This window comes from Canis lupus, chromosome 35 (genome assembly GCF_048164855.1).
Source record: "Canis lupus baileyi chromosome 35, mCanLup2.hap1, whole genome shotgun sequence".
In the NCBI taxonomy this organism is placed as follows: domain Eukaryota; kingdom Metazoa; phylum Chordata; class Mammalia; order Carnivora; family Canidae; genus Canis; species Canis lupus.
The window spans coordinates 26,080,215-26,107,436 of NC_132872.1; the positions used below are offsets into that span (position 1 = coordinate 26,080,215).

The 27,222-nt window shown below is 39.3% G+C and overlaps 1 protein-coding gene and 1 pseudogene across 10 annotated transcripts in view; both read right to left on the reverse strand.

Moving 5' to 3' along the window:
- GPR15 (G protein-coupled receptor 15) overlaps positions 1 to 7,720 on the reverse strand; it is a 32,276-nt gene extending 24,556 nt beyond the window's left edge. For 3 of the 10 annotated variants that reach the window (XR_012024412.1, XR_012024413.1, XR_012024408.1), the window contains exon 1: positions 6,965 to 7,720. The gene's annotated coding sequence lies outside the window, so the exon portion shown is untranslated. Of the gene's footprint in view, positions 1 to 131; positions 208 to 1,056; positions 1,479 to 6,964 lie in introns of all 10 variants that reach the window. The other 7 variants (XR_012024409.1, XR_012024407.1, XR_012024414.1 and 4 more) reach the window with 5 other exon arrangements.
- Positions 7,721 to 11,455: 3,735 nt separating this feature from the next.
- On the reverse strand, positions 11,456 to 12,688 carry LOC140625003 (glutathione S-transferase A4 pseudogene; annotated as a pseudogene).
- Positions 12,689 to 27,222: the final 14,534 nt, after the last annotated feature.

Sequence of the window (27,222 nt, forward strand, 5' to 3'; positions counted from 1 at the left end):
AGCACCGTGCGCAATGGTTAAGTTTCTAGCTCAGGAGACGTTCTGGAATGCTAAATTTGTAATCCCAGGTCTGTCACTTAGCCTTTCCAAGCCCCACTTTGCCCATCTGTGAAATGCTATGATTATCATACCTGCCTCATACAGTTGCAGTGCAGATTATGTAAATCGCTGAACATAAAGTAGCCAAAGAATGCTTGTTCTGACGGGCTGCATGAAGAGATGGAAGAGGTTACCAGGCTGACCAAGCGGTGGTTCTCAGCCTAGGCCGCACAGTGAAATTGCCTGGAGAACTTGAAAAAATACTTGTGCCCCAGAGATTTTCTGATTTATTTGGTCTGGGGGGGTGGCCAGGTCACTACTATTCTTTAAACCTTTCAAAGTGATTCCGGTGAGTAACTTGTGTTTGAGAACTATATTTGAAACTACATTTAAAGGCAAGTTATAGGATTCCCTCTTTCCTCGGCAGATTGTTAGAGAGGGACACTGGGCTCTGTGCAGTCAACAGACCCAGCATGGTGCCTGCTTTCTAGAAGCTATTTCTTTGCTGTGCTTTGCCGCACTCTCTTCTGCTGCAAACTGGCCCTTCGAGGCAAGCTCCCATTGTCACACCACTGCGGGATGGAGATGTGCGTGAGGAGTGTGCCTGCAGACCCCACACCCTCCCAGGGCTCGCCCCGAGGTTTGGATTTGGCAAGAGGTATTAGGAAGCCCCATTTGTTCTGGCTTCAATCCCAAATGACTTTCTTTATTCCAGGACTTTTGGGGATCCTGTACTTTGGAGTGGTTAGGCCTTGATAAATACAGTGTGTGCTTTGACCCCTGTCTGCTTATTGGCTCATCACATTGCTACTCTTTTGGTTTCAAATCACAGGGGACAGAGGCATGCGTGGTTGACCTTCACCTCTACGCTAGCTTGAGAAGGGACACCGAAAATGAGGATAAAATAGCATCTGCCCTGATAGGTTACTGTGACAGCTAAGTAGATCCTGAAATGTTAGGTATTTGTTTTTGAAGGCTGACACAACACACGGGGCGGGGGGGGGGGGGTGCCTTTACCTGGCCTGTGCCATGGGGAGCTGGAGCTGGTGCGCACTGGCAGTCCTGCAGGGTGAGGGCTGGGCCTGGCCCTACCTTCACGAGGAGACTCAGTTTCCAGTGTAAGGGCCACTCCCAAACAGACAGTGCTTCACCCATTGCAGGGGCTTTTTAGCCATCCTGGCATCTCAAAGTGGGAGAATTTTTAAAGCTTCTGCTTTTATCTTTTGTCTCAGACAAGACTGTGCTAATGTGGGCTCTTTGGTTTTTCAACGATTTTGCTAAGTATCAGTTGATAATTTCGGATTAGCTGCCTCAGAAAAAAAAAAAAAAAAAAAAAAAAACCTGTCTCTCTCTTGTTTAAATCCACCTCCGTTGAGGGAACAGGAAAAGCTTGGATTTCTGTGGCTTGTTCTCAGGCTCCTCAAGTCAACTGCAACCACCTGCAATGCAGTTTGATTCAGATTGTTCATTTTCAGAGCTAGGCATGGCGACAGGTTTCAGGAACGCACACCGCAGGCCTTATTGGCGAGCACTCATAGTAAGCTGCAGAGTGGCACTTGTTGCCCTGCACTTAAAGGAGCATTCAAGGCCATGTAAGGCAAGAAAGTAACCAAAAAAATTCTAGAAAGACTTCAGACACTTGGACTATTACACAAAGGTAGCAGAACCAATTTTATTATCCTAACTCTGCAGCCATCATCCCAGGCGATGCTCCCCCTTCCTCCACCCTTGAACTAAAAAGGTGATGGGAGGGAGAAAAGGGAAGAAGAGGCCTGCTCTCTGAATTGAGAATATCGGGGCCTTCTCCTGTCCTCCACAGAAGGGAAGCATGGACTTCCTCCATGTGCTAGAGACCGTCCTAGGTGAATAGCAGTGTGACCTTGTAGATAATTCAAGACTTTCACACCCACAGATCTACTTAAAATCCCAGCTCTTCCTTTTTCTGCTTGAGAAATTTTACCAATTTAAATAGATTTTTTATGTCCCACTGGAATATAAACGTCCATCTTCACATTTGGTGTGAGGCCTAAATAATACATGCAAAACACTTAGTGTCTGGCACATCATAGGATTTCAAGAAATGGTAACCATAATTAATCTGCAGATGATTTCAAACATATTTTTTTAAAGATTTTATTTATTTATTTATAGAGACAGAGAGAATGAGAGGCAGAGACACAGGCAGAGGGAGAAGCAGGCTCCATGCAGAGAGCCTGACATGGGACTCGATCCAGGGTCTCCAGGATCACGCCCCAGGCTGCAGGCGGCGCCAAACCGCTGCACCAGCGGGGCTGCCCTGCAGATGATTTCAGATCCCCAGCCTTGCCTTCTCTCCAAAGCTCTAGGTCTAAGCTTTCTGACTTCCAGACAGTTCCATTTGAATATTTTCATGATACCTAAAACTTAGTATGTCCAGGTTTAAACTCCTCTTTCTTCTCATGATTTCTCCAGTTTCCATTTTCTTTGTGTTTCTCCTGTCACCTAGACTTTCAATGGTGACATCATCTTCGACTTCTCTTGTTTCTGTGCCTTATGTATGTCTCTTGTTTATGTGCCATATGTATGCCTTATGTATCCAGTTGGTTTCCAAGGCTTTTTTATTCTACTCCTATAATGTCTATCTCACTAAAAGCCCCCTGTCCTACCCTGGTCTGGGCTACTGGATGACAGTAGCCTCTCTGCTGGTCTCCTTGCTGACAGCTTTCTCCTGTAGTCCATTTTATATCCCTTGCCAGTCCAATTTGCAAAAGCATAGATTTAATCACTTCAACCTTTTACTCAATAACTTTCAAAGATCTCCCATTGCTTATAGAAACAATCTAGAATAGTCTAGATTTAGTCTCCCATCCAAGTGCTAGCAGAGCTAGCCAGTTCTAGCTTTGCAATATTTTCTGTCCTCTCCTTTAGCTTTGGTTAAACTCACTATTGTTTGATCCACTTTGCACTTTCTTAGGACCATGCTTCTTGCTACATTGCCTTTATTTCTGGAATACTATTCTCAACCTATTCAAATCCTATCCATGTCACTTCGCTGAAATTACAATTTCAAGAATCATAACCATTTCATTACCAAATAGAATAATAATTTAAAGCTCATCTAAAATGTCCTTTATTTTTTTGAACTCCTTATAGCACACCAAGTAACCTCTTTCCTGTGTCTTTGGTCACTTTCTACCTTGCGTAACACTGATTAATATGCATTCATCTACTCTACTAGGACTTACTATTTATTTAGTCTTTTTTTTTTAGTCTCCCAATGTCTTCCACATTGCCTTGCATAGAGTAGTTGCTCAAGAAGTAAGAGGTTTCTGAGTGAAGTTGAAATTATTAGAAAGCCCCATTGTAAAATATATGCTTAAAATTACATTATCTAGGAAAGAATTAAAATTGATAGACAAGAGTTCAAGTTTAACACTTTGGAGGGAAAGCTCTATAACAGGTCCTACAAGGTAACTTTGAGATTTATAGATATAGCTTTCTTTCCCTTACCTAGAAGAGGATGTGGGTACAGTCCTTTGCCAGTTGTGATGGCAAATGGACAGTTGAAGTTAATCACTGTGGCTTTTGTGATGTTTTTGCACATTTCATATGAGGAATTTGTATTAGAAAATGTTTAACTTTTTTTTGTTTGTTTAAAGTTTTTTATCAACTTGGTTAGAAGATAAAAATTCAGAACTATAGAAAACATTGATGAAAGAAATTGAAGATGACACAAACAAATGGAAAGATATTCCACATTCATGGATTGGAGGATCAAATGTTAAAATATCCATACCACCCAATCTATAGAATTAATGCAATCCCTGTCAAAATACCAATAGCATTTTAATTAAACTAGAACGAATAATCCTAAAATTTGTATGGAACTACAAAAGACCTCAAACAACCAAAGCCATCTTGAAAAAGAAAAAGACTGGGGATATCACAATCCCAGATTTCAAGATATACTGAAAAGGTAGTAGTAATCAAGGCAGTATGGTCCTGGCACAAAAATACACACATAGATCTATGGAATAGAATAGAGGGCCCAGAAATAAACCTGCATTATATGGTCAATTAGTCTTTGACAAAGGAAGCAAGAATATGCAATGGGGAAAAATAAAAACACAGTCTCTTGAACAAATGGTGCTGGATAGCTGCATGCAAAAGAATAAAACTGAGGTACTTTCTTACATCACATACAAAAATAAATTCAAAATGGATTAAAGACCTAAATGTGAGACTTGAAACCATAAAAAACCTAGAAGAGAGCACAGGCAGTAATTTCTCTGACACTGGCTGTGGCACTGTTTTTTCTAGAAATGTCTCCTAAGGCAAGGGAAACAAAACCAAATTAAACTATTGGGATTATATCCAAATAAAAAGCTTCTGCACAGCAAAAGAAACAATTAACAAAACAAAAAGCCTATTGAATGGAAGAAGATATGTGCAAATGACATATCTGATAAGAGATTAGTATCTAAAATATATAAAGAACTTATACAACTGAACACCCCCCCCAAAAAAAATCTGATTAAAAATGGGCAGAAGGCATTAACAGACATTTCTCCAAAGAAGACATATAGATGGCCAACAGACACATGGAAGGATGCTCAGTATCACTCATCCTCAGGAAAATGCAAATGAAAACCACAATGAGACATCACCTCACATCTGTTAGAATGGCTAAAATTAAAACCGCAGGAAACGACAAGTGTTGGCAAGGATGCGGAGAAAAAGGAACCTTCGTGCACTGTTGAGGAGAGAGCAAACTGATGCAGCCACTGTAGAAAACAGTATGGAGGTTCCTCAAAAAATTAAAAATAAAATTGCCATAGGATCCAGTAATTCCACTACTGGGTATTTACCCAAAGAATATGAAAACATTAATTCAAAAAGATATATGTACCCCTATGATTATTGCAGCATTATTTACAATAGCCAAATTTTGGAAGTAACCCAGCGCCCATCCATTAAATGAATGGATAAAGAAGATGTAATATATACATACAATGGAATATTACTCAGCCATAAGAAGAATGAAATCTTGCCATTTGCAACAACATGGATGGATCTAGAGAGTGTAATGCTAAGTGAAATAAGTCAGAGACAAATGCCATATGATTTCACTTATATGTGGAATTTAGAAACAAAACAAAATGAGCAAAGAAAAAAGACACACAAACAAAAGCACAGACTTAAACACAAAGAACAAACTGGTGGTTACCAGAGCGAAAGTGGGTGGAGGGATGGGTGAGATAGGTGAAGGAGACTAAGAATATACTTGTTGTAATGAGCACTGAATAATGTACAGAATTGTTGAATCATTATATTGTATACCTGAAACTAATATAACACCGTATGTTGATTATACTGGAATTAAAATTTTTAAAAGTGATAGAGACTGATGCCACCTAATGTTAAAGAAATGCCATCACCAGTAATATACACACTGGTCCTGAGAGCCACCTGTTGAAAAAGCTGATGAATAATGACAACTATTCAGTCAACAAATTTCAGGAGAGACTCAATTGCCCCCAAAGTCCTATTCGATTCCCTACTATTATCCATAAACAAATTGCCACATATGTGGCAATGTTTACTGTAAGAGTTATAATATTTTCCTTTTGTGAGATCCTATCAAAACACATACTCAGTAATAACATTTAAATAAAAACAAAAAATTCAGAACACTGTTGGAGAAGTTTGATGGAGTCGATGTATCCTTATCTATATTTAAACTATGAAGGAAAGTTCTACAACCGAAATCAGGGCACTGTTAGATAAAGTTAGGAATTTAATAGGTAAATTTAGGGGAGTATGAGTACTTTGATGGAAATGAAGATGCATCATTTCAAAGGCATATTCATCAAGAGGTAACTTTTCATCAAAAGGACATTTTACCATAGATTTCCAATCAGGACCTGTTCTCAAAGAACTCTGCCCAATATTATGCCATTCTCTCTCGATTACTAAAATAGTGCTCATCTTGATTAATATATATTTAATAAACAATAATTTATTTATTTCAGAGGAAGATATTTGGTTCAATAAATATATATATTTATATAAATAAATAAATAAATAAATAAAATATATTTTTTATTTCCCAAATTGCCCTTGATAATTTTTTTTTTTCGACAATCTTCTCATTTTGTCCCATTATTCTTAGGATATATTGGCCTATTCTTAGGATATATATGGCCTTTCACTCTCGCCAGCAAATTTTATTCTTCAAACAAGCTGAACATTGAATTTTTACAATGGGCCATGCCTGCAGTAGTTTAAAAACATGACCCTATAATTCTTTGATCACCCTCCCACCCACCCAACACATTTCATTGTGTTTTCTGTTCCCTTTCCATGAATCCGGGCTGGCTTATATTGCTTTGACCAATAGTTTGACTTAAGTAATGCAACGAAGTCATAAAAGGTTATTCTAAAACACTTAGTTTTAGAATCCTCACTTGTGGAACATTCCATCTCAGAACCCACCTGCCATGCTGTGAAGCCCAGACCACATGGAGAGACCTTGTGTAGACAGCCAAGTCATCTTCTGATCATGTGCTCAGCTGACTAGGATGTGTAGTCCTGCTAAGCCTTCAGATGACTCTGGCCTCACCACTATCTCACTGTAACCCTACCAGACTCCAATCAAGAACCCCTCAGCTAAGCCCCACCAACCTACGAAACTGTAAGAGATAGTAATAATTTGTTGTTTTGGCTGCTACATTGTGGGATCATTTGTTATGCAGTCACAGTATCTAGAACCATCTCCTTTCCCACCGCAGGCTTTCTAAAGGCCTTTTTCTCTTCCTGAATGGCTTTTTCTGACCCCCCACCCACACCCCACACCCTCCCCACTTTTTTACATGGATTACTCCTATTTATTTTTCTAATTAAGCTTAATATTTCCTTATTTAGCACATTTCCCCGGACCACTTACCTCAGGCTCATTCTCCCTCTAATTATTTCACACACCCCGAAGTTCTTGAATGTGGTAGGCAGTAAAGTCCAGGTTGGGGAGTGATTCTACTTGTCATCACTGCTTTTAAACTCCATGGTCCAATGGTCTCATACCTTAATATAATCTAAGGGAGGTTCTGGGGTCACTAAATAATAGTGAAGGCCTTTTTGCGAGAGACATGAGAAAAGTTCAGTCCATTCCAATAATCCAGGTCAATTAGTGAAGTATCAAAACTAAAATGCCATTCAAAGTTGAAACTGTCTCTTCTCTTAGCTCAACCTTGTCTCTGGCTGGGGGGCCTACCATAGGGAGGGGACTGAGTGTCTCTCAGCCCTCAGTCACTTTCTCCTACGTGGGCAGAGACTTTCTGGTCCTTCAGGGTCAAACTGTGGCAAAAGTAGATTAGGGAGAGGGACAGTTTACTGCGGCTGGTACAGTTGTCATCTGACCTGGGGGCATGTAGCTCATGCACAATTGCTGGTTCTTTTTCTTTTAAAAGCCACTTTGGAAAGTTTCTCAGAGATCCTCCCTCTACAGACCTTCAGACTGTATTTCTTTTAACAAGTGAAATCAATGTCTCTACTTTAGCTGTGTGCTTACCACGCCCCCCTCAGTCCCTGGGTTCCTGGTAGGCTGATTTCTCTCTGTTGGGATCATATTGCTCTCAGGTGTTCAAGAGTTTCTCTCTCTCTCTCTCTCTCTCTCTCTCTCTCTCTCTCTCTCTCTAACCAGGACTCCCAGTCTGCTCCTATTGTGATGAAGACATTTAGCCCCCAAGAAACAAGAACAGCTAAGTCTCTCTTAACTCAGTTTGGGGTTTCACTGCTTCATGCTTCAGGCTCATCTGACTGACCCCTTTTGTTGCCAGACTTTTCAAGAGTGAGTCAAATATTCATTCACAGATTTGTCAAAAGTCAGAGGGCGCATGGCAAGCTCCCTCAGTAAAGCCCTTTTCAACTGGCTATTTCCCTCCTCACCACAGTGACTGGGACTTGGGGAAAGCCTGTAAGCCTGCAGCATCTCTCCCCAGAGATGTCTCTCTCCTAGTTTTCCAAACTCTGATTAACCCCAAAGCATTTATATATTTTTGTGGGGAGTGAGACCCTGAAAGTCCCAAGATAGGTTTGTTTATTTATTTATTTTCAAGTTTTTATTTAAATCCCAGTTACCATATTGTGTAATACTAGTTTCAGGAATAGGATTTATTTATTTTTCTCTTTTCTTTGTTTAAATTCAATTTGCCAATATATAGTACGCCATTAGTTTCAGATGTCATTTTCAATAACTCATCAGTTGCATATAATACCCAGTGCGTATCACATCACAGCCCTCCTGAATGCTTGTCACCCAGTTACCCCATCCCCCCATCCATCTCCCCTTCAGTAACCCTCAGTTTGTGTCCCAGAGTTAAGGGTCTCTCATGGTTTGTCTTCTTGGATTCTTTTCCCACTCAGTTTCCCCACCTTCCCTTATGGTCCCTTACACCATTTCTTATATTCTGCATATGAATGAAACCATATAATTGTCTTTCTCTGATTGACTTATTTCACTCAGCATAATACCCTCCAGTTCCATCTGCATCGATGTAAATGGTAGGTAGTCATCCTTTCTGATGTTTGAATAATATCCCTTTGTATATATAGACCACATCTTCTTTATTCATTCTTCTTTTGAAGGACATCGAGGCTTCTTCCACAGTTTGGCTATTGGGGACATTGCTGCTCTGAACTTTGGGGTGCAGGTGCCCTTCATTTCATTAAATCTGTATCTTGGGGATAAATACCCAGCAGTGCAATTGCTGGGTCATAGGATAGCTCTATTTTTAACTTCTTGAAGAACCTCCAAGATAGATTTTTAGACACGCCTCCTGCAAATCCTTCACATCTAAGCCTCACATCTCAATTTGGAATATGGAACTTTTGATAGAACTAAACTGAGATGACAAAGTAAGTTACATTTAAAGCCTACTCAACATAGAACTGTAATAATTTCTGCTTATCGTCTTCTTCCTCTCCTGGGTTAGTTAAAACCCACAAGAACAGGAGTCTTGTCTGACTCCCCTCACAGTACACCAGTGCTTAGTGCAGTACAGACTCTAGGGTAAAGTGCTCAATGAGAACGTATTGAGTAAATAAACAAATGAGCTGACTTTTCACCCTGTATGAACTAATCTTTTAAGTCTGGTTATCCACAACCCTCAGTTTTCAGATGTAAGCATGTAGATATACAATAATTATTAAGTTGTTGTGCTTCATTGTTTCCTTTCATCAGTCCTCCAATGAATGAAAGTCATTTTCTTGGTGCACGTTGCCTTGGGAGGAGAGTAATAAATCTTATGTCTCAAAAATGAGTATTTCCCTTTAAGTAGGGGCTACATGTTTAATTACAAAGTTAGTTAAATAGAAGGAAAACATGAGAGGAGGGAAGTATTGAGGAGGATGGAGTTCTATTAGTCTACTGTTGGTCAATTGTATTGAATACACTATATATATCTGATACCATTTTCTTTCCTAACTAGCCTGCATTAGATAAATTTCTAAGGAGCAGAGATTGTGCTGATATAATTCCTTTTACTGTGTATAGCCCTGTATCCTTTCCTACACTAACAGGAGCTCAGTATACACTTTCCTGGGGATGGCAGGAAGGAAGATGACACGTGGTCCGGGGGGTTGAGAAGGACATTGCAGGGCCATAAAGGGGAGGGCAACCCTCAGGCTCCTGTGGGAATTATGCCATAGATTTCATCTCCGTGGTGGTCATAGCTTGCTTCTGCAAGAATTCTTGTCATAATAGATCTCAGTAGTACATTTGCTTCCTGGGATAAAATAAGTCAAAGAGAGCTCTCAGGTGATGTGTCCTTTTGAGAGCCACACAGACAGGGCAGCCAACATAAAACTGAGAAGATAATTTGTTTCAGGGATTCTGTTCCTCTCATTTTGGGTTCTGCTTCTTTCTGTTGAGCCTGGTGTCTTCAGGCCACCACCTGGCCTTCTGGGAGTCACATGTTTGGGGCAGTTATCTGGCTTTTGGTGTATGCGAACGATGGCTTCCTAGGTTTGTGCCTCGTTCCTCTGGGCTGTTTCCTTCTGAATCATTGTCAAAATACCTACTGAATTGATTTGTGCTGTTAGGATGATGAGTCAGAGCTTCCAGGTAACTTATTCCCATTTGAACACCTGGACTTCCAAGATCGTATTCTTAATTTTTGGTTTCTTATTTTTTTCTCCCTTCTTGCCTGCCTTTCTTTCTTCCTGAATATAGACTTTGAGCCCCTCAGCTGGTGCCAGGTTTTGCGCTAGGCCCTGGGAATGCACGCCGCACCCCTGCCCTCTGGGAAATCATGTGGAGCAGAGACTGCCACTAAAAACACAATGCAGATCATTTTCTCTCATGCGGAGCATATTTCATTTTTGAGTCCACAGACAATACCCCTCTGATTAATTGTGCTATTGTTTACTAATTTGGCAGGAAAGATAAAATCTATTCACCATATTTGTCTCAATATTCTACTGGTGGAACATGTACTTGCTATAAGGGTCGAGAGATATTTTGATTAGAATAGCTTGGAGCCCCTCAAATTACATTCCTTTGACACTCATAGAGCTAGTCTATGAGCTGTCTTCAGGGGTGAATGAATCAACTTTCCCTTCCTTGTTGTCCCCAGTTGTGGTGACCTCAAGTCACTTTTTTAGTCTATGTTCAGATTTATGGCAAATGCTAAACATATGTCCTGCAGCCCCCTTCAAGAGGACATACCAGTCAGCCTAGGTGCCTGCCTAATCTGCCCATCAGTGTTCACAGCACAAAGGTAATTCTTTTCTCACCTTCCCTCTTTGCTTTTATGAAGAATTAGTTCCACACAGATGCATATTTCTGCATTAAAGAAAATTCCAGTGGGGGATGGGGTGACTGGGTGATGGGCACTGAGGAGGGCACTTGATGGGATGAGCACTGGGTGTTATACTATATGTTGGCAAATCGAATTTAAATAAAAAATTAAAAAAAATTCCCAGTGATTTTTTTTCTCTTCACAGAAAGGTCTAGACTTTTATCTCAGCCGATTTTCTTTTATTTCACATGTGATTTTATCCTTACCTTCTCAAGTATTAAAGAAAATCTATCTGTGACTAGTATCAGCATCTAATGATTCATTTCTCTGGCATTAGCACCTAATTTGATAACGCAGTCTCTCTCACATTAGCATTTGGCTTTCGTTCTTTTATGAAAGAAAATTGCCTTGTGTACACGTTAAACGAGACCAACTAGTCTTGTGTCTGTCTCCTGGGATTGGTACTGAGTCACCAACAAAAAGCATAATGCAAAGAGTTGAAGGTAATTTAAGTAAAATAATAAGTTCATAGTTAATAAAAGGAAAACATATATTTGCTTAAAATGAATTATGTTGGCTTTGTTTCACCATATTTCTGTCAAAGTCAGACCTGTACCTCCTGCCCAATAAAACTGAAACAATTTTTTTTTGATTTGTAAATTCTTTATTTTGGCTAATATTGACTGCCTTCATTACACCACAGATTTATTATAGCTGAGAGGAATTATTCACTAGATATTCTGGGTTGTTACAAAACACCAAAAATTAGGAAGATACTGCTTTTAGACAGGGATAAGAAGCGGGGGAGAAAAAGCTCAAGGGAGAATACAAGGTCCTGCCCATTCTGGTTATCAGGAAATGAATAACTATATCAGATCTAACTTAAATGCAAGCCTCTCCGAAAAGGCTTTCAGAAAACAGTTGCATAACAATTATCCACCGGACAAAACAAAAGGTCAATGTTTCTAGAAAAGATCTTGACATGAAAGACCAACTGAGGAACAGTTATACATAGCACCATGACAGAGCTGGGATCAGGGCAGCCTGGCATCAATTAAGATGCTACTGTGGAACAGCAATCTCTAGGGGCTAGCTCTCACTCACAGATGTATGTGATGCTTATGGCATAAAGATGTTGTAGACGGTTCTCACGTAGATGTCATCCAGAGGAGGCTTCTTCTTGCTGCCAGGTTCAAGGAATTTCTTAATTGTAGGGATATTACTTATTTTCACTGTAAACTCCTGGAGGTGAGGAAATGCAGACAGGATATTGGGGATTTTCTCTTCTAGAGCCAAAATGGTTTGGAGTAGAATAATGTCCGCAAGGCTCAGCTGCTACCAAGGAGAAACCTTTGCCCATGATCCCTTAAAACCTTTTCAAACACAGGAAAGTATCAAATTATAGCCTTCTGGGCCATGTTAACCACTTCCTTTGTTGATCATCTGGTTTTAGAAAAGGATGCATGCTAATCAGTTCCAGCAGATCTAGCGTCCCCTCCACATACATGTCAATCAGGGTTCTCTCCTTGAGGTCCCTGCCAAAGAGGTGGTGTTTATCCGCTATGTAGTGGAGGATGCTTCGGGTCTGCACCAAATTCATTCCATCAATTTCAACCATGGGCACTTGTTGGAACAGCAGGTGGTTACCATCCTGCAACTTCTGCAACTGTTCTTTAGTTTCTAAGAATTCTTCATCAAACTCGACTCCAGCAGCAGCTAAAACCCATCTTACGGATTCCATCCGGCCTCTTCCATTAGGATAGTGGAGCTTGGGCTTCGCTGCCATGATGGCCTTTCAGGCTTTCTGGAGTCGGCTCGCAGCACCCGGAGCCCTACAAAGCGCTCAGCGAGCGGTCAAAAACTGAAACAATTTTTTAAAAATGTATAGTTCAGCAGTCAATAGTCTACTGTATACGATTTTCCTTTTTTTTAAAAAAGATTTTATTTATTCATGAGAGGCACACAGAGAAATTTTCCTTTTGAAAAAGAAACTTACTTTGCTTATTTATTTACTGTTATTTTTGCTTTTTAAATCACCCACTACATATCTGACTATATATTAAATAATCAGTGAATTGACAAATGCCCCTTTCTGGGACTTTTTGGTTACTTCTCTCCTTTTTAAATTTTTTGCTGTAAAAAGTGAGCTGAGACAGTGAGAAATTATTCAAAAGCGTATTTTATAGTTTATAATAGCAAGTTGGCAAATGTTTTCACTGTAATAACCATTGAAATAATGAAGTCTGATGAGAGGCAGTATTTTGTAACACAAAATTACACATTCAAATGTTCAAAGGGGACAGGCAGGTGGCATCTAAAGAACTAATTGTGGCCATATCTCCCAGCTTTTCAAGAGAAGTTGAAATTTGCTTTTATAAATATTCTCCTGGTCTTTAAATCTTGGAAATTACTTTTTTAAAAGTACTATGCTTTTCTCCACTGCCTGGGCCAAACTAAAACAGTTCAGTGCAACCCCTGGAGGATCTTTCATGACTTCCTGGGTGATGAGTGCGAGTGTGGGTTTGTCGTTAGCCTGGGGTTCAGGTCACAGATATGACTGTGGGATACTGATCAGGGGACTAAATCATATGGGGATTTATTTTCTTGCATGTCCCATGGGGATGACAATATAGCTCTCTCGTAGTATTTTGGCTTATTGGGGGGATAGAAGTGAGGGAGCCCAGAAACTGAAGAGCCAAACTCAGAGTCCACTGCTTTCCTTTTTGTTTCAAAACAGCGATCTTACATTTATACAGGGGAAGACACATTTTACATAGAACAGGTGAGTCAAGCAGTCCTTAACATTCTGTCTCTGAACTTAGCCTTTGATGATTCCTCACTCCTGCCCTATTATATTTCTCAATTTTTCCTGGACTCTTATAATTTGTGTAAACAGGGTGGCCAACACACTATATATCTCATTCCACATGCCCTTCTTACAATGTCATGCTCACGCTTTTCCCATTAAGGGGTCCCTGTCCCCTCTCCTTCAATGTGAGGAAACCTCTGTGACTGTGTCAGTGGTGAAGGATAGCACACATGCCCCACATGGGGCATCCGACACTAGACCCTCAAAGTGCCATGCTCCTCTGCCCTGTTCCCTTGGTACATTCATCCTTGGAACCCTGTAGTCTTGCTGTGAGGAAACAAAGGTGTGTTTTTTTTTCTGGGATAGCCGTGGCAAAAGGTCACAAGGGGGGAGCTTAAAAACTACAGTAATTTATCATCATCTTACAGGTCTGGAGTCTAGAAGCTTGAAATCAAGGTGTTGGCAGGGCCGTACTCCCTGTGAAACCTGTACCAAAGAATCATTCCTTGCCTCTTCCTAAGCTTCAGGTGGTTTGCTGGCATTTTTATACATTCTTTGGCTCAGAGCAGAATCACTCCAATCCTCCATCTTCACATGATATTTTCCATATATTTTCCATGTGTCTCTCTGCATTATTTTCCTTCTGCTTATCTGTCTCTGTGTCCAAATTTCTCTTTTGACATAAAACACTGATCATATTGGATTAGAGTCCACCTAAATGACCTCATTTGTTTTGAAAATATTTTTTAAAAAGATTTTATTTATTTATGAGAGATGCAGAGAGAGAGAGGCAGAGACAGGCAGAGGGAGAAGCAGACTGCCTCCAGGGAGCCTGATGTAGGACTCAATTTCTGGACCCCAGGATCATGACCTGAGCCGAAGGCAAACGCTCAACCACTGAGCCACCCAGGTGCCCCTAAAAAAGATTTTATTTATTTATTGGAGAGCACAAGAGAGGGGTGTGGAGGCAGAGGGAAGAAGGAGAAGCTGACTTTCTGCTGAGCAGGTATCCTGCCGAGGGCCGAGGCCTCCATTCCATGACTTTGAGACCATGACCTGCGTGGAAGGCAGACACTTAACTGACTGAGCCACCCAGGCGCCCCCCAAATGACCTCATTTTAACTGGATTACCTCTTTAAGATCTCATTTCCAAGTAAGGTCACATTCTGAGGTACTTAGAGTTAGGACGTCAACAAATCTTTTTAGGGGGGTACAATCCAACCTGTAACACCAGGTCCCAAGGAGGCACCCCATGTTGACTGTGATTCCATCTGGGAGCCAGCACCATGGCAGGTCACACAAGTGGAAAAGCCTTTAAGGTGATTCCAGCCCCAGCCATCATCTGACTGCAACTGTGTGATAGTAGAGTGAGAACTTGCCTAGGTGAGCACAGTCAGCGCCCCCTCTTCCTTTATTCCCCACCCCCCCGCAATCATGGGAGATACTATAGTGGTTATGTTGTGTTAAATTCCTGAGTTTAAGGGCCACATGACAATAACCCAACGGAAGCATAAGTCACAGTGAGATAGTAAAGAAGATTTCCTCCCACAGGGGCCAATACATCCTGTGGTTGCAATATTTTATAGGGCCAGTGGCTGGATCAGGCCCTGTCTGTTTTCTACCTGGGCCAGCCCTGGCATTTTTCAGGAAGAACATCACAAACTCTTACCTTTCTTAGATACCTGAAGCCTCATCTTTCGCCTTTTACCAACAATACTTTCATTCCCTGTATGTAACAGTTAACACACACCTTCTCTTTGGGTCTTGCCTTGGCAAATATGGTGCATATTCTCTTACCCCTTCTTGTACTGGAAGCATCTTCTCAGGGAGTTTCTAATATTTTTGATGGACATAGAAGCCAAAAGAAGCTTGGGATTGCAAATGTTTTAAATGAACATATCCTTCCTCAAAAATACCAACTTAGTTTTATACCATCGACTCTGGCAGTGGAAAGGAACAAAATGTTCAAGCTGAATGTAATGCACAGTTACTAATGTTTTAAAATTTATCTTTGATTTTTGTCAAAGTGGTTTGTATGCAGAATTTGGAAACCATATTACTTTATGTGGCTTAAAATGAAAAATAGCATCCTCACTGTACCCTCACTGTAATAGTACCCTCACTGTAATTTCTGCCTTCCCCAACCATCAGCCATCTCAACCCTTTTAACTCTTTTTTTCTGGATTTGCTTTTATATTTCTAAACAAACGTAAGAGAAAATCTAGATGCCTTCGGGCTGGCAATGCCTTTTTAGATATAATCCCAATGGCATGATCCATAAAGAAAGAACTGATAAGCTGAACTTTAAAAATTAAACGTCTGCTTGCGAGATACAGATGATTTATCTTTTCCCCCAAGGTTTCATTTAAATTCAAGTTACATATAGTGTAGTATTGGTTTCAAGAGTGGAATTTAGTGATTCATCACTTACATATAACGCCCAGATCACAATCCATGCTCATCACAAGGGTTCTCCCTAATGCCCAGTCCCTCACATAGCCCATCCCCCAACCCCCACCCTCCAGCAACCCTTAGTTTGTTCTCCATAGTTGAGAGTCTTATGGTTTGCCTCCTTCTCTGTTTTTGTCTTATTTTATTTTTCTTTCACTTCCTCTATATTCACCTGTTTTGTTTCTTAAGTTCCATATATGGAAGAAATCATATGGTGTTTGTCTTTGACTGACTTGTTTCATTTAGCATAACTTATTCTAGCTCCATCCAAATCATTGCAAATAGCAAGATTTCATTCTTTTTGATGGCTGAGTGAGATTCCATTGTATATGTATACCACTTCTTTAGCCATTCATCAGTCGATGGAGATTTGGGTTCTTTTTATAACTTGGCTGTTGCTCATCATGCTACTATGAACATCGGGGTGCATGTGCCCCTTTGAATCAGTATTTTTGTATCCTTTGGGTAAATACCTTATAGTGTGATTTCTGAGTTGTAGGGTAACTCTATTTTTAACTCTTGAGGAACCTCCATATTGCTTTCCAGAGTGGCTACACCAGCTTGCATTCCCACCAAAGGTGTAAGAGGATTTTCCTTTCTCCACATCCTTGCCAACATCTTTTGCCTAGTGAGTTGTCAATTTTAGGCATTCTGACTGATGTGAGGTGGTATCTCATTGTGGTTTTGATTTGTAATTTCTTGATGATGAGTGATGAGGATATTTTCATGTGTTTGTTAGCTATCTGGATGTTTTCCTTGGAGAAATGTCCATGTCTTCTGCCCATTTCTTAACTAGATTATTTTTGGAGTGTTGAGTTTGATAAATTTTTTATAGATTTTGGATACTAGCCCTTTTTTCAATATATCATTTATAAATATATTCTATTTCATAGGTTGCTTTTTATTTTTGTTGATTGTTTCCTTTGCTGTGCAGAAACTTTTTGTCTTGATGAAGTCCTAATAGTTCATTTTTGCTTTTGTTTCCCTTGTCCCCAGCAATGTGTCTAGTAAGAAGTTGGAATGACTGATGTCAAAGAGGTTGCTGCCCATGTTCTACTCTAGGATTTTGATGGTTTCCCATCTCACATTTAGGTCTTTCATCTATTTTGAATTTTTTTGTGTGTATGATGTAGGAAAGGGGTCCAATTTGACTTTTCTACATGTTGCTATCCAGTTTTCCCAACATTATTTTTTAAAAGATTTTATTTGCTTATTCGTGAGAGACACAGAATGAGAGAGAGCGAGGCAGAGACACAGCCAGAGGGAGAAGCAGGCTTCATGCAGGGAGCCCAACGTGGGACTTGATCTGGGTTTCCAGGATCAGGCCCTGGGCTGAAGGCTGCGCTAAACCACTGAGCCACCCGGGCTGCCCTCCCAACACTATTTTTTGAAGAGACTGTCTTTTTCCATTGGATATTCTTTCCTGCTTTGTCAAAGATTAGTTGATCATAGGTCCATTTCTGGATTTTCTAGTCTGTTCCATTGATCCGTTTTTGTGCTCGTACCATACTGTCTTCATGATTACAGCTTTGTAATATAGTTTGAAGTCCAGAATTATGATTCCTCCAGCTTTGGCTTTCTTTTTCAACATGACTTTGGCTACTCAGGGTCTTTTCTGATTCTGTATAAATTTTAGAATCGTTTTTCTTCTAGCTCTGTGAAAAATGCTGGTGGTATTTTGATAGGGATTGCACTGAATGTGTAGATTGCTTTGGGTAGTGGAGACATTTTAACAATATTTGTTCTTCCAATCCATGAGCATAGAATGCTTTTCCATTTATTTGTGTCTTCTTCAATTTCTTTCATAAGTGTTCTACAGTTTTTAGAATATAGATCTTTTACCTCTTTGGTTGGTTTATTCCTAGGTATCATATGGTTTCTGGTCAGTTGTAAATGGGATGGAACTTTTGATTTCTCTTTCTGTTGTTTCATTATTAGTATATAGAAATGCAACAGATTTCTGTAAGTTGATTTTATATCCTGTGACTTTGCTGAATTCATGTATCAGTTCTAGCAATTTTTTTGGTGGAGTTTTTTCTCCATTTTCTACACAGAGTGTCATGTTGTCTACAAAGAATGAAAGTTTGACTTCTTCCTTACTGATTTGGATGCCTTTTATTTCTTCTTGTTGTCTGATTGCTGAGGCTAGGACTTCTAGTGCTATGTTGAACAACAGTGGTGAGAGTGAACATGCCTATCGTGTTCCTTACCTTAGGGGAAAAGCTCTAAGTTTTTCCTCATTGAGGATGATATCGAGGTCTTATATATGGCTTTTATGATGTCAAGGTATGTTCCTTCTATCCCTACTTTCTTGAGGGTTTTTATCAAGAATGGATGTTGTACTTTGTTAAATGTTTTTTCTGCATCGATTCAATTTGCTATTATCTTGTTGAGAACTTTTTTTTAAAGATTTTATTTATTTATTCATGAGAGAGAGAGAGAGAGAGAGGCAGAGACAGAGGCAGAGGGAGAAGCAGACTCCCTGTGGGGAGCCTGATGTGGGACTCGATCCTAGGACTCAGGATCACGACCTAAGCCAAAGGCAGATGCGACCACTGAGCCACCCAGGTGCCCCTTGTTGAGAACTTTTGCATCCATGTTCATCAGGATTATTGGTCTGTAATTCCTGTTTTTAGTGGGGTCTTTGTATGGTTTTGGAATCAAGGTAATGCTGGCCTCATAGAATGAGTTTGGAAGGTTTCCTTCTACCCCTATTTTTTGGAAGAGTTTCATAAAGATTAGGCATTAATTCTTCTTTAAATGTTTAGTAGAATTCCCCTAAGAAGTCATCTGGTCCTGGACTCTAGTTTATTTGGAGATATTTGATTACTGATTCAAATCAGTAATCAGCAAATTCAATTTCTTTGCTGGTTATGGGTCTGTTCAAATTTTCTATTTCTTTCTGTTTCAGTTTTGGTAGTTTATATGTTTCTAGGGATTTATCCATTTTTTCCAGATTGTCTTTTTTTTGACATTTAATTATTAATACTACCCTATTATAATTGTTCATATTTCTGAGATGTTGGTTGTGGTCTTTCCTCTTTCATTTGCGATTTTGCCTTTCTCTTTTTGATAAGTCTGGCTAGGGGTTTTATCAATTTTGTTAATTCTCTCAAAGAACCGCTCCTAGTTTCGTTGATCTGTTCTTTTTAAAATTTCTACCTCATTTATTTCTTCTCTAATCTTTATATTTCCATCATTCTGTTGGATTTAGGCTTTATTTGCTATTCTTTTTCCAGGTCTGTTAGATGTAAGGTTAGTTGCGTATTTGAGATTTTTCTTACTTCTCGAGGAAGGCTTGTATTACTATATACTTCCCACTTAATGACTGCCTTTGCTGCGTCCCAAAGGTTTTGAACAGTAGTGTTTTCATTTTCATTTGCTTCCATATATTTTTTTATTTTTCTTTAATTTCCTGGTTGACCCATTCATTCTTTAATTGGATGTTCTTTAACCTCCATGTATTTGTGGTCTTTCCAATTTTTTTCTTGTGGTTGACTTCAAGTCTTTCTGTACTGATCGAGGCCTCATTTGTGACCGAGTATGTGATCTATCCTGGAGAATGTTCCATGTGCATGTGAAAAGAATGTGTTATTCTGCTATTTAGGATGAAATGTTTTAAATATATCTGTTAAGATCATCTGGTCCAGTGTGTCATTCCAAATCATTGTTTCCTTATTGATTTTCTACTTAGATGATCTGTCCATTGCTGTAAAAGTCCCTTAATATTATTGTAGTATTATCAATGAGGTTTTTAAAGTTAATAATTAATTTATATATTTGGCCAATCCTAAGATAGGGGCATATTTACAATTGTTAGATTACTTGTTGGATAGACCCCTTTATTATGATATAGTGCCCTTCTTCATCTCTTCTTATAGTCTTTGTTTTAAAATTTAGTTTGTCTGATATAATTATGGCTACCTCAGCTTTCCTTTGATGTCTGTTAGCATGATAAATTGTTCTTCGCCCGCTGACTTTCAATCTGGAGATGTCTTGGGTCTAAGATGAGTCTCTTGTAAACATATTAATGAGTTTTGTGTTTTTAATCCATTCTGATACCCTATGTCTTTTGTTTTTAAGACTTTATTTATTTATTTATTTTAGGGCACAAGTTGAGGGGAGGCAGAGGGAGAAGGAAAGAGAATCTCAAGCAGACTCTGTGCTGAGTGTGGAGCCTGATGCAGGGCTCGATCTCATGATCATTCAGAGTGCTATTTACATTCAGAGTAATTATTGATATATATGAATTTAGTGCCATCACATTACCTGTGAAGTCAATGTTCCTGTAGATCATCTCTGTTTCTTTCTGGTCTTTGTTGCTTTTGGTCTCTACTGCTCAAAATGTCCCCTTTAATATTTCTTGCAGAGTTGGTTTAGTGTTCACAAACTCCTTTAGTTTTTTTCTTGTCTTTGAAACTCTTTATCTCTCCTTCTATCCTGAATGACAGCCTTGCTGCCAAGTATACTTGGACACATAGTTTTCCCATTTAACATGTCTGAATACATCATGCCACTCTCTTCTGGTCTGCTATGCTTCTGTGGACAGGTCTGCTGCTAACCTTATGTGTCTACACTTGTAGGTTAAGGACCTTTTGTTCCTGGCTGCTTTCAGAATTCTCTGTATTTTGCAAGTTTCACTATGATATATCTTGGTGTTGATCTGTTCTTGTTGATTTTGAGGGGAGTTCTCTGTGCCTTTTGGATTTGGATGCCTGTTTCGTTCCTTGGGTTAGAGAAGTTCTCAGCTATAATTAGTTCAAATAATCCTTCTGCCCTCTTTCTTCTGGGACTTCTATGATATGGATTTTATTGCGCTTGATGGAATTGCTGAAGTCTCTGAGTCTCTATTCATGATCTAATAGTTTTCTTTCTCTGTCCAGTTCAGCTTCATTATTTTCCATAATTTTATCTTCTGTATCATTTATTTATTCCTCTGTGCTTTCCATCTTCATTTCCATCTTCACAACCATTCGGCTTTGCATCTTAGTTATAATATGTTTTATTTTGGCCTCACAAATTTTTACATCTTTTATTTCCACAGCAAGTGTTTCTCTGGTGTCCTCCATGCTTTTTTCAAGTGCAGCTAGTACTTTTATGACTGTTTCTAAATTCTTGTTCGAAAATATTGCTTATATCTGTTGAGCAAATCCTTGGCTGTGATTTCTTCCTGGTCTTTCTTTTGGGGAGAATTCCTCTGTCTTGTCATTTTGTCTAGTTTTCTGTCGTTTGTGAGTTATGAAAGCTTGTTATGTTTCCTGCTCCTAAGTGTAATGCTATATTAAGAAGGTGTCCTGCTCTGTCCAAGACCTGGTGCTTCAGGGAGTGTTCTGGTGTATGCTGTGTGCTCTCTGCTGGCATGTTTTGGCTGCTCTTTTACACAGATATGTCCTCAGCAGAGTTCCTCCTTGTTTGCAGTGGGGAGTTTTTGGACCTTTAACTAGATGTGCTTTGATTTGTCTGTCAAAATAAACCTGGAAAAAGGAAGGCCTGATTCAAAAAGGAGAAAAGGAAAAGGAACTAAAAAACCCTCAAACAAATAGACAAACAGAAAACCATAAGCCTGATTCCAAAGGAAAAAAAAAAGAAAGAAGAAATCTAATCCCAAAATGAGAAAAGTAAATGAAACAAACAAACAAACAAACAAATGAACAATAAAGCCTGATTCAAAAGAAGAGAAAAGAAAAAAAGAAAGCCTGGTCCTATTTCCACCAGAATGGAAGCTGTTGCTTTGGAGCATTCTATGAACAACAGACTTGGTACATGTAGGGGGCATGTGCTGGTTTTCTGAGGGCCAGGTCTGCTGCACTGGCTCATAGTCAGACCTGCTCTGGGAAAGATGCCCCTGCAGGGCTCGGTGTGTGTGGGGGTGTGAGTGTAACTAGCTCCAGTCTCCCCTGGGGACACTGTTTTGATCACTGAAGTCCAACAGTCTTGGTTGTTGTTGGGGGGAGGGCATCATCCAGCTCTCTCATGCCCCCCCCCTCCCCAGGAGAGGAGGAGCTTGCTCCCTGGCTGTTTAGGAACTCTCACAGAAAAGTGAACAATCTCCCCTCCCATGTCCCAGGCTTTCATCAGATCCCTGCCCCCAACCTGCCTGTGCCCAGGCTGTTGGCATGCTGAGTGCCTCAGTTCTGTGTTTTATATCTGGTGTGGCTAGGATTCAAAACTCCACATCTTAAAGGACCTGCCTGACAAGGCACAGACCTACTCCCTTCCTCCAGAGGAGAGCCTTGAAGCACTGTGTGTGGTGCTGTACTGTCCCAGAAAAGCAGTCACACAGCCACACAGGTGCCTGGAGTTAATGGTGTAACACAGCAAAAAGCTTTGGCCAGGTTATCTTGCCCTCTGTATACACTTCTGTCTCCTGCTGTTGACGAGCCGCTCAATGGTGCCCAGAGAGCCTTATGTCCTTGGAGAGGCAATCAATATACCTTCTTGCAAATGTACTCCAGGAAGGGGAACATTCTCTCTTGGTGCAACCCAGGGCATCTCCATACAACGCTATCCACTGTCAACTCCCAAGTCTCCACCTTCCTTCACCCCAGGAGCACCACTGCTCACCCAGCTTGACTCCAGTGAATGGCACAGATTTCTGAAACCTCAGAATTTGAGCTCCACTATTTGCAAAAATGTGTGACAGTCCATTTCTCTTGATTCCTCAGTCAATGCTTTTATGAGAGTGTTTTTCTTGCAGGAATCTGATGTGTCGCTCTATTTCCCTTCCCTTCTCTTTCTGTCTTCTCTCCACAAAAAGGGCTTCCTCTGTTCTGTGACACCTCAGCTTTTCTCTACCCCAGTTCACATCTCTGCACCCCATGCCGGCCACATTCTCTCCCTCTAATTGTGCAGGTTGTTCTCTTAATCCTCAGATCAATTTCCTATCTGTTCAAAATGATTTGATGTCAACCTAGCTGTGTTCCAGGACAAGACAAGTCCAGGGTCCCCCTACTACTCTTTCATCTTTACTCTTCCTGATGATTTCTTTATGTGTGAGTTTTGGCAGACTGTGTGCTTCATGGAATTGATCCATTTCATCTAGATCATCAAATGTGTGCACATAAAGTTGTTCATAATATTTCTTTATTGTCTGTTTAATATCCATAAGATGTGCTTGATTTTTAAGAGTTTGAATAGTGAACCAGGAAGTGTTTTCTTATGAAATATTTTTTAAAACATATTGTCTTAAAATATTTTAAAACATATGTAGCATAAAGTCGTTTCCTGTATTTTTAAGATTATCTTTAAAATTAAGTTTTCTGAAGTTTTGGAAGGCATTTATCCATTAACTACAAGATCCATAGAGTATTAGTAAATTTTTGATGATACCAGTACAACGTAAATGTTTATAGTAAATTAGAACTTCTTCTATTTATGTCTTATGAGCTATAGAAGATGGCACTATGATATGACTATATCTATTAAGTGTAAACAGATAAAGTATTTAGGAATAAATATAGTTACTATGCTATATTGTATATTCATATTGTTTTGCATCACAGCATACTTCCTTTCCTACCTTATGTATCCAGAGCTGGTGCTACAGACATCTTAGTAAATATTCAGTTATGCAAGGAGATATTTTATTTGGTCCAATGTAGGAACAATTATCTACTAAAATGCAGGGTTTTTCTCCCCTGCACATAGTCCAAATATAGTCCCTTCCTGACAGATTATAAATATAACCTGAGAGTTATGATATTAAACTGAATTAAAATTTTAATAGTAAGTATGATTTCTAGAGTTGAATGGGCTGTAGCTATTACATTTTACTTATGCTCAGTCAGCATCACTTATGAACCAATATTTAAAATCATATGGTGAAATTGGTTCAGTGATAAAGCAGACCTGCACCGGCAAGCATTGCCAACTTCAGAGTAATTTTTCTGGGCTGGAAATGGGTAGTAAATGAGGACTAATATAATCCTAAAAAGGAATGGTCTATAAAGGGGAGATAAATGACATGCATAATAGTGTATGTATAAAATAAATATTCTCCATGTCACCAAGCTCTGGAAACTCACATAATTAAGTTCAGCCTGGTAACAGGAAATGGCATATTCAGGTAAATCCCCAATAATCAAAATGTGAAAAGAAAGTATTGCCACCATTAAAAATACCTACAAATTAGCTCAAATGTTAATCTTTGTATACACAATGAGGTCACATTTCAATATTAACTGATGAACCAACACAGAATTTCTTGTTATCATAGTATCAATTTGTAAGTCTCTGAAGTGACAGTGCTTCCTCAGGGAAGTAAGACTTGTCTTATTCAATATTCCTGATTGAACTAACTTCTTAAGAATTAATTTCCCTTTAAACATTTATCCCTGCTTAACACTACCGTCTTCTCATCCATTGTGCCAACATATTAGTCGCTGACACTCGATGCAATAAACATTATTCAAATTCAGTGTGAAACCATCTTGAGAAAGATGTGATAGACCTCATAAAGTTGATGAATGAGTTGGAGAACTCCTTGAAGGAAATGTAAAGTCTCAATGACAAATAGGACCTGGTTAGAGTTAGGAAAATTAAAAAGTGAATAATAAATGAGAAAAATAAAAACAAATTCAATGGATAAGAATTTGTGCAAATAAGAATTAGGAGAGACCCTTGGGAGAATTGGTAGAGACTTTGGACATTTTACAAAATTGCTCCATTATCAGTACTTATTACTATTGTTCCTTGAATTCAAAAGTTAAGTAATGTTGTATCTAGTTATCATGCTTTATTCTTCTGGAAAGTAAAGCCAAGAAAAACATTTGACATTTGATTCATTGTTTGTAAATTAGTATACATTTGTGATCCTAATTAAATTTTAGTTAAGTGTAAGATAACATTTATTTCTATAAATTTTATTATTCAAGATAAAGTTCTAAATAAATCTCTTTTCTCCACTTACTGTGGAATAGTGGTCAAGATTTTATTTTTTTTTTTTTTTTTTTTTTTTTTTTTTTTTTTTTTTAAAGATTTTATTTATTTATTCATGATAGTCACAGAGAGAGAGAGAGAGAGGCTCAGAGACACAGGCAGAGGGAGAAGCAGGCTCCGTGCACCGGGAGCCCGACGTGGGATTCGATCCCGGGTCTCCAGGATCGCGCCCTGGGCCAAAGGCAGGCGCCAAACCGCTGCGCCACCCAGGGATCCCGTGGTCAAGATTTTAAAAGGATTAATTTTTATGAGACTTTTCTTCCTATGTCCAACAGTACTTAGAAGAAAACAGTCTGTGATTCTGTTTTACCCAGTGGTCATTTCTAACATTTCAGACAGTAGCTTGCGCAGTTCAGAGTTATAGCTTAAAGAAAGATCAGAGCACAACAATGTTAATATCACTTGCTTTATTCCCTAAACATAACTGAAAATCCAGACAGGAAGAACAGGTTGAGAAAGCCTCACTTTTAAGAACTGTTCCAAAGTCAAAATTTATTTCATAAAAGGAGATTTGGGAAGCATTTATAATAAGATAAGAGGTAGGTATCACCCTAGAAATAATGATGTAGTGAGTTGGGGGATAAAAGGAAAATCAGAAGGAAATAATTGGAGTTTGCTGAGATAGGGCTCTGTGACTTATATTCCCAGGGGCGTGTTCTGGGAATGAGATGGGGAGACAGTAGAATGTTCATTGAAGTTTGGAGAAATATGGCAAAAGGAATCTTCCAGAGAGACTCATGAAAACATCCAAAAGCTTGCATTGAATCTAAACTGCGTGTCATCAGAAGTGCAAAAATGATGCCCTTCAGCCTTTTTTGTGCACCTTTTCTTCAGCTAGGTGCTGGTATATGTCAATTACCAAATACCAGTATTTCCCTCTTCTTGAATATCCTAGAGGAGATGGTCAAGAGAATTCACTTAGAAATTGGCATTGAGAAAGAGCAAGAGAGACCAAGATAGCAGACTTGACAGGAGTTAAATAGTATGTGTTTTAGCTGCAATCATGCTTCCATATCTAGCCTGGGAACTAGTTGTGAATGCAGAAATCAAAACTGATAGTGGCACCAAGAGATAACCAGAAAGTCAGAGAAGATTGAATATCTCAGAAAAATATAGCAGTGACAGAGCTCTATCTGTAGCATGACATCTATCATCAATGCCATGGTATCAGACAAGTACCTGTACATTTAAGTGCAGTTAAGGAAGGATGGGGGTAGGGTTAGGCAAATCCTAAATTTATGGCATTTATATTAGAAACAACCAGGGACACCTGGGTGGCTCAGTCTGTTGAGCCTTCAGCTCTTGGTTGGGGCTCATGTCATGATCTCAGGGTTGTGAAACTGAGCCCCAAACCGGGCTCCAAACTCAGTGCAGAGTCCACTTGAGATTCTTTCTCCCTCCCCCTCCACTTCTTCCTCCACTTGTGCTCTCTCTAAAATAAATAAATAAATAAATAAATAAATAAATAAATAAATAAATACCAAGATATGTCTCCATTTCAAATCTTGGAATGTCTAATTACATGGTATTAGCTAGGTTAGATTTTTTGAAGGTCACAAATAGAAATGAAGTGATGATAAGTTTGTATTCATGAGTTAGGGGGTTGGAAATACTATGTTCCCACAACTTTTTCTAAATAAACTCAGCATGTTGACTTTCCATGTGAAGTCAGCTTAAGTGGCTGGCTAGCCTGGACCAGAGCTCATCTTGACAATTGCCTTTTGGGAATTTAGATGTGACCTCAGAGCATCAAGAGAAGATGTAGAAGAGGGCATTTTTCTTTTCAGTATTGGACCTTCTTCATCCAGGAGTTAGTCATTATTATTTTTTAAAGTTTTTTAAAATTTTTATTTATTTATGATAGTCACAGAGAGAGAGAGAGAGAGAGAGAGAGGCAGAGACATAGGCAAAGGGAGAAGCAGGCTTCATGCACCCGGAGCCCGACGTGGGATTCGATCCCGGGTCTACAGGATCGCGCCCTGGGCCAAAGGCAGGCGCTAAACCGCTGCGCCACCCAGGGATCCCCAGGAGTTAGTCATTAAAATCATGACAATGTTCTATTATTTAAGCAGATTAAAAAGCTGGTATTTTGTTAACTGATATATCCTAGCACCAAGAGTAGTGCTTGCACTTAGCAAGTTCTCGGGAAACCTATGTTGAATAAATAAATGAAAAGTAATTCTTTCATTTTGCCACATTAAAATCATTAAA